This window comes from Palaemon carinicauda, chromosome 12, assembly GCF_036898095.1.
Source record: "Palaemon carinicauda isolate YSFRI2023 chromosome 12, ASM3689809v2, whole genome shotgun sequence".
NCBI classification, from domain to species: Eukaryota; Metazoa; Arthropoda; class Malacostraca; order Decapoda; family Palaemonidae; genus Palaemon; species Palaemon carinicauda.
This window is the reverse complement of record NC_090736.1, coordinates 83,940,506-83,949,482: the sequence shown is the minus strand read 5'-3', so window position 1 is coordinate 83,949,482 and position 8,977 is coordinate 83,940,506.

The following is an 8,977-nucleotide window of genomic DNA, read 5'->3' as shown; positions in this document are numbered from 1 at the left end:
TTATCATACACACCTGAGGCTGCTGACCTTGACTGTACTACAGTTTCATTTTCAAGGATTTAATCAGAGCAAGCAGGAACAAAAGTAAAATACACGCCATCAGAAAACATTTTACTGTTTTCCAAAACAATAAAATAAACTTGCATTGCAGTTAATTTTACAATAAAATAATTGCAATGAGTAACATATTGAATTTTTTTGGGGGGGCAATTGTCTTAAAAACCATTGACTTTTGTATATAAAAATCTAATACTAACCCCTTCCACATATTGTGCTCATTCTGCACATTTTGAGTGGTCAGGAAACCACCTATTTCCAACAGTTGCGGAGATACAGTCAAGGCAGAGAGCAATACATTCATCGAAAATGGCATGGCCATTTTAGATATTTAGCCATCATTGGGAAATGTGTTACCAACAAAATATTCCTGAAGCTTCAATTCTTAGAACGTACGCCATTTGTCATGCATAAAGACCACATGCCTCTAATGCAAGCCTTCACTCAACAGTTCGATGCCTGGTCCGCCCATTAACGCTGATATCTCTCCGCCGTGTCTGAGCACAATTGCACCCTTCAACATGTCCTCGGGAAAAGGAAATCCCGTAGTTGATGCCATTTCAAAAAACACATAAGTAGTAATTTACCTGGAAGTTGATTATAACGCTTTGGCAGAACCACAGCGAAAAGATCCAGAGTACCAAGCATATAGGACATCCTCCACTTCAACGCCACCCTCATCTGTGATGTTGGTACTGGTAGACTACGACCATGAATACCTGCTCCTATGTGATGACAGGTTATTTCATATATGAGCTTTTACATCCCTTGGGCTAATCTGCACAGCTACTGAAGACAAAGATTATTTGGCATGACATTACCATGGATGCTAAGGATTGGGAAACACGCTTGTACTTCATGCCAAACTTGAAAAGTATGTCAACTCATGAATTCTGGAGTGGGCACCTTCCCTCAACCTCAGCATAATTTTGCCCTCATCCATGTTGATATAGTAGGTCCTCTACCCACATCACAAGGACATTTTTACCTGTTTACAATCATTGACAGCTCGACTTGTTTGCTTGAAGCCATCCCCATAGAAACTGCAACGTCTGCCTCATGTACATCCGCCTTACTCTCAGGATGGATTGCAAGATTTGGTATCACCTCTCAAATGTGGACATCATTAGCAAATCTCCTGGGTCTCGCCCTACATCAGACAACCACCTACAACCCTGCTGCCATTGGAATGGTTGAACGTTTTCATCTCTCCTTCAAAGCAGCTTTGATGTCCCACTGCAATGACTCCAAGTGGGTTACTCAGCTTTCTTGGGTCCTCCTGGGACTAAGGACCACTTCCAAAGATGCCCTGGATGTCTCAGTAGCTAGAATAGTGTATGGCGACCCGTTGGTCATTTCTGCCGAATTTTTTCCATCTTTAATCTCCTCCGTCAATCTCCAGCGCCTACATCACGTTGTGGAAAAATTTACTCCATGATGCCAGACTTACAAGCCACCAGCAAATGAACACATACCAAAAGATTTGTTCTCTGCAATGCAAGTCAATCCTAACACCCTTTTACATGGGTCCTTTCCTTGTGACCCATTGCACATTGAAGGCTTTCATAATTAAAATTCGTGGAAAAGAAGATTGGGTTTCCATTGATTGTCTAAACCCTGTATCTCTTGCAAGGTGACTTACTACTATACGCATCTCGAGCAGAGCGCTCTTTTTCACATGTATGCCTTTTTTTACGGGGGAGCTATATACTGCACATGTTTCACATATGCTCGTACATTGTAAAAGTTTTTCCTTTTTTTGTATATTTTGCTCTTCCCATGCACTGATAACAGAACCTGTTTAAGCTTGCCTTTTGATGCATTATCTGGTTTTTATGATATTCATTCTCGGAACTCCTTGTATATAAACTCGTTATCTGTTGCAATAAAGATAGTTGCATTTGTCTCGCCTCTCTGTCATAACCTAAATGCTCACTTGCATACTATACTTTTCTCATCAATACTCATTTGTATCAACCTTCTTGTTATCATTCATTGCATTAGCCTTATTAATTGTCATTGTTAAATCAATTTTCTTTCCTTCATTAATATGGTTTGTGTTCTTTTGTTGATGGATATTTAATGAAAATCAGCTCTCCCAATTTTTTTATGTACCTCCATTTCCATTACTCTCCTCCCAATATACTGTTCATCTCTTCTCATGACATGACCATAACACCACAGTCTACTTTCATTTCAGAAAAATAGGTAAATAATTTTCAACGTAAAAGGTGATTTTGAGATACTTCATGTGTTCTTTTAAAAGATCCTGGTTTCGTGGAGTACCCATTTTCTTCGTAATTTACAGTTTGGCAAGAGTATTTTTCCAGTCGCGCACAAAGTGGCATGGATGGTAATTTTAAAGAAATATGATTTCAATTATACCTTAATCAAATTTTTAGTTCTTCCAAGCTCTAATCCTCACACTTCAAGAGAGAAAAGAAGCGCTGAGAAGCAGTGAAAAAAGAATGGAGATGAAAATATAAACAAGACATCAAGAGGAATAAAGATAAAAAGAAAAGGATAAAAAGAGTATGTTTCTTTGAGGGAAACATCGTCATATTTAGGCACGAGATTGACGTTACATTGAGAAGCAATCAAAATGCTTGAAGAAACTCCCACGAAAAATTTAAGAGCAGCTGAGGTTAACGTCATGTAAATATGTAAATGTAAACATTGATATCAGGCGAGTGAGTCTGCTTCGAAAGAAGAAATGAGTCTGGAGTGGAAAATCTACTCTCATTTCTTAGAAGAGTAGCAATTTACTTGTCTGTCCGAGGAAGATTCTTAGAGGCTTTCTTTATGGCCCAGTATAGTATTTTTCACCCAATCTATGATTTTATGTATGCTTTTATGTGTATCTCTCGTTATCTGATCAACAATGATACGGTCTCAATACTTTGTTAAAATGCATGATTTGCATCTATTGAATCGTTGGTGTGACACAATGCCTCTCTCAAATATAACTCGTAAGCTTTGCTATTGCCTAATGATACATTTGATTCCTATTGTACTCTTCTCTTATTATGAAACCCCTATTCACGGAAGAATTTTGTTATGTGGACTAATGCCTCAATAACTGACATATTTTCCCTTACCTTGGTCTGTGATTCGATTGTATTTTCCACCTGCGATTTCTTTTATTTACTCGGCTTGCCCATGGAAGATAAATTTAATACAGATTTGAATAGTTAATTTTCGGTCCTTGTGTTTACTCTCCGTAGGGAGGTTAGGACCATTATTGCATATCAATCTGTGCATTACCAGCATTCCTTATGGCATTTAGCTACATTCACTTTTCAAGCTTCTGCTATATCCCTATTTTTGCTTCCTTTCTTCCCTGGGTGTGCAACATCTTTAACTTTTACTTTCCACTTTGTCGGGTTTACCTACAATTGGAAATGGGTGCTGAATTGCCTCCCAGGACCAAGAGTCCGTTCTTATGGTAAACATTCATTAATCCAACCCAATCATTGAACCTGTTGGTTACAGACTCATCAAAACCCTCTTCTTGGGCGAGTTATCTTCTATACTATATCTCAAGTGATTTATGCCATCATTGTTGCGATGACAATTGAGATATATATATATATATATATATATATATATATATATATATATATATATATATATATATATATATATATATATATATATATATATATATATATATACATACATACATATATATATATATATATATATATATATATATACATATATATATATATATATATATATATATATATATATATATATATATATCTTCTTCTTCTTTGTCTACATCTCTTCCCACTTCTATGTGGGGTCGATGTTTCTGGTCAGCTTTCTCCATCTACCTCTGTCCCACACCTCATGACCGGTTAATCCCTTTGATCGAAGGTCATCCTTGATACAGTCCACCCACCTCCGCTTTGGTCCTCCGCTTTGGTCTCCCTCTCTTTCTCGTTACCTGTACCTCCATTTCCATTACTCTCCTCCCGATATACTGTTCATCTCTTCTCATGACATGACCATACCACCTCAGTCTACTTTCGTGGATCTTATCTGATAGTTTTCTAACTCCTGTGGTAGCCCTAATTACCTCATTTCGTATCTTATCTCTTCTTGTCACCCCACACATCCATCTCAACATACTCATCTCTGCCACATCCATCTTCTTCTCTTCTGTCTTTTTTATTGCCCACGTCTCCGCTCCTTACATCATTGCTGATCTCACAACTGTCCTGTGTATTTTACCTTTCAACTTAACCCCTATTTTCCTGTTGCATATTACTCCACGCACTTTTTTCCAATTCTTCCATCCTGCTTGTATTCTGTGGTTTATTTCTGTCCCCAGATCACCATCCTCTGTAACTGTTGATCCTAAATACCTGAAATTTTCAACTCTTTTCAATCTCTCTCCTTGTAAACTAACTTCCCCATTCTCGCCATTTTTCAATCTCAAATACTCTGTCTTTTTCCTGCTTATCTTCAATCTCCTATTTTCCATTTCTCTTCTCCACTCCTCCAGTTTCTCTTCTACTACCTCTCGCCTAGTGCTACACAGTATAACATCATCAGCAAAAAGCATACACCAAAGAGACTGATCTCTAATACCTTGTGTTACTACATCCATGACCAGATCAAAAAGGTAAGGGCTCAATGCAAACCCCTGATGTAGTCCCACACTTATTGGGAAACCTTCTGTTAGGCCTATACTGCTCTTAACATTTGCTTCTGCCCTTTCATACATATCTTGGGTGATTCTTACGTATTTCTCAGGAACTCCCTTTTCTCTCACACATCTCCACAGCTCCTGACATGGTACTCGATCGTATGCCTTCTCCATGTCAATAAATACCATATGTAATCCTTTTTGCTTCTCCCGATGTTTTTCTATCATCTGTTTCAAAGAAAATATTGCTTCTACAGTCCCTCTTCCTGGCATGAATCCAAATTGTTCCTCACCAATTGTTGTTTCATCTCTGAGTCTCTTCTCAATATATATATACAGTGACCTTTAAGTCATTGAAGCATACAACGATTTTTCACTAAAAGTTTTCTAATGTTAATGCAGTATTATTTATGAAATGACTTATTCATCCCACCCCCTTTGCTTTATTTATTTGATGATATCTCAGTATTAAGTATTCATGCGATGTGATATTGATGCAGTGAAGACAAAGCAAATAGTTTTCTGATGTCTGACATATGGAATTGCGTAGGGAATAGTCCGGGTTTTACACTAATAAAATACCTTCTAAAATATATTTTCAGTACTTGTAATTTTTTTTTTAATTGCACTTAGTTACTTATTCGTTTATTTTTTGTCTGTAATTATTGATTTTTTTAAAAAGAAAAGTTGCTGCTATTTATTTACAAGTATTATCTAATTTTCATGGCGAAAGCAGAAATGAGGAATCCTCTAAATTCAACATTTATCATTTATATTTGTTCTTCACCGGCAATAAATAATTTTTGCACCAAGAGGTTAATGCTTCTTCAAACATTATTCAAAAATAAACTTCCTAGCTCCTTGTACAGAGTAATTAAGTGATTATTTTTGTACTATACCAATTGTCTTTGCGCTGAATTGCCTAGCAATGAATTGTCAGCGCTGAATTGTCCAGCACTGAATCGTCTAGCGCTTAATGGCCTTTGATGCCCCAGTGCTTGATTTGGGGTCTAGATTTTATATTAATTCATTCATTCATTCTAACCAAAGAAGTTTGATGAAGGCACATAGGAAATAATATTTTTGAAAATCAAATAATCAAGCAAATGCTCACATTAGACATAATGATTTAGACGTTATGCTTGAGTAGGTGTAAGAGGAGTGTTGACTCAGGTTCTCTCTCATGTTTTCTTATCTCATATTAAATCGAAACATATTTTTCTGCACAATACGTTAACCAGACGTTGCCTTTGACTGGGATTCTCCCCGGCCCCTCTTCCATGTGGACCATCTCTTCCGTAAAAGATTATGACCCTCGGCAGACGTACTAAAGTTCCAGTTCAAGGAATCCCCCACCCCGTATATTAGCCATTAGATATTGTAAGTGGAAAATACGAGTGGAAAAACAAGTAAAATATTTGTTCCATTATACATAAGAAATTTTTATTTCCATGAAGTTGTCTTTTGGAATATTTTTTTCAGATTGAAATGAAATTTAAGAATGGTATGGTTTTTACAGGTGAACATACGGAAGCTACATTAACTGCGATTATATTTTTTTCTGTTTTATATCGTTAAGCAGCTGAAGAAAATTGTTAAAAATTTGAAGTAAACTTAAACAAAAATATTTAGGATATATGAAAACAAGCTTGGTTGCTCGAGACCATCTACTGAGAGGATAAAAATTCCCCAAGCCTTCTTTAGCCATCTTTTCACGGTCCATTTCCTGAAGTGGGGCTATTTTGTATTCACAGGCAAGGGGAGTATCAAGTGATTTCACATTAAGATGTGAGCCATAAAAGCTTTGCAATAAAGAACTTTGTAGTGTTTTACGAAATTTGTGAAAGGTGCTCACCATCTTAGAGCGTAGGAATAAGAAGCTTCGCTATATATGAAGGAAAAGAATATTGAATATTGGAATTATTTTAGTTATCTTGAACGGGCTCTTATCACAAATGACATAAGTCGATTTAGAATTGTACGACAACATATGCCAACCAATGACAATTCAAATTTCGTTGACTTTAGTGTCTTATTTACGTGTTACTAAATGGAGATTGGCGCGGATGTAGAAATGCAATATTAATTCGAGTTTCATTGATTTCTATGATTATTTGAAAACTCAGACCGTACTTATTAAGAAAGCATAATAATATCAGACATTCATTACTCATATACCATCCAGATATCTCTTTTTCCTTTTAATAGTGCAAAACTCTTAACTTCCTAGTGTAAACAACACTTTCTAAATAACACCTCAATTTACTAAATGTTTTATATGAATCTCTCTCTCTCTCTCTCTCTCTCTCTCTCTCTCTCTCTCTCTCTCTCTCACTGAGGGACCTTGGGGAACCCAAACATAGCATAAAGTAAGGTAAGGCTCTCTCTCTCTCTCTCTCTCTCTCTCTCTCTCTCTCTCTCTCTCTCTCTCTCTCTCTCTCTCTCTCTCTCATAAATGGATAAATGTGTGTATATGCGTGTGTGTTTGTGTGTATAGTTACACTTTGCCTGAAACTCTAAAAAGGTTAGTGCTGAATAAATTAATAGAAACATCCACGAATCCTCACCCCAGTAACTATACACACAAACACACACGCATATACACACATTTATCCATTTATGAGAGAGAGAGAGAGAGAGAGAGAGAGAGAGAGAGAGAGAGAGAGAGAGAGAGAGAGAGAGAGAGAGAGAGAGAATGCTTCTCAGGAGTAATCGGAAGTCTTCAGTTTTAACTTTTCGCCCTAAAACTTTTTACGTTTTTGGTAGTTTACGAAATGCATTGTAGACTAAATCTTAGTCTTCCATGTTAATGCTGTCTTATCATTGGAGATATTTTTATATTAAAATTAATTGATTTCATGTTCAATAAGTGTATTATTACTGTTTGAATGTTCAGAAAGTGTATTGCTATATTTGGATTTTCAGTAAGTGCATTATTAATGGCTGGATGCTAAGTAAGATTATTATTCATGTTTGGATGTTCGATAAAAGTTTTATGAAATTTTTGGATGTTCAATAAGTGTATTATGATGTTTGGATGTTGAAAAAGTATTTTATTAATGGTTGAAAGTTAGATAAGATTATAATTAATATTCGGGTGTTCAAGAAGTACACTGTTTATGTTTGGATGCTCAATAAGTGTAGGCTTTATGATTGGATGTTGAATAAGTGTATTTTTAATATATTGTAGGTAAGAGATTGGCAAGACACCCATTGTGCACATTTAAATGTATGAGACTATAGAGGGTTGAAACATTTGGAGAAGATGATTGTGCACATTCCAATGATGTGCCATATTGGTAACATATCTGCCGGTGATCGCCAGTCTAGTGTTCGAGGCTCGCTCAAACTTAGTAGTTCCTTTAGTGTCTGCAACCTCACCATCCTTGTAAGCTAAGGATGGAGGTTTGAGGGAGCCTATATACCTACTGAGTCATCAGCAGCCATTGTCTGGCCCTCCTGGTCCTAGCTTGGGCGCTGATCATGTGCATGTATGGTCAGTCTCTAGGGCATTGTCATGTCCCTTGCTCCTGTTATTCATGATCCGCCTTTAAACCTTAAACCTGTAGGTGTTGAAGCGCCCTGAAAATATGTTGAGCACATTCAAATGCATGAAACATTTATTTTGTTGAATCGCCATGAGAAGATGTTGTACACATTCAAATGTATGAGACATTTTGGTGGTGTTGAAGTGCCCTGAGATGTTGCACACATTCACGTGTATGGGGCATTTGTGTGTTGAAGTACCCTTAAAAGATGACGTACACATTCAAATGTATGAGACATTTGAGTGTTGAAGCACCTTGAGATGATGTGCTTATTCAGATTTACGAGACATTTGGGTGTTTAAGCGCCCTGAGAAGATGTTGCGTTTTGAGGCATCTTAAGATTATGTGCCGATTTATATTATGTAAGAGTTTTTCTGTGACTTTCCATTGGCACTGTCACAAGAATACTAGTAGGCATACAGGATTAGGTGTTTGTATGTGTACAGATGTTTTTTCTATTATAAGCAGGGTGATTATGTGATTTCACAATGTATAAGCCAATTGTTGTTTGTGGTACTGTCTTGTGTCACACTAATTTTTATGTTCTTCCTAATTATTATTATTATTATTATTATTATTATTATTATTTTATTGAAAGTGATTGCTGCCTCAGTTGCGTTAATTTTGTAGTTAACTTTTTCTATTGTTAATTACAAAATTAACGCCACTGAGGCAGCAATCACTTTCAGTAAAACCTGCTTAAAAGAGGGTCTAC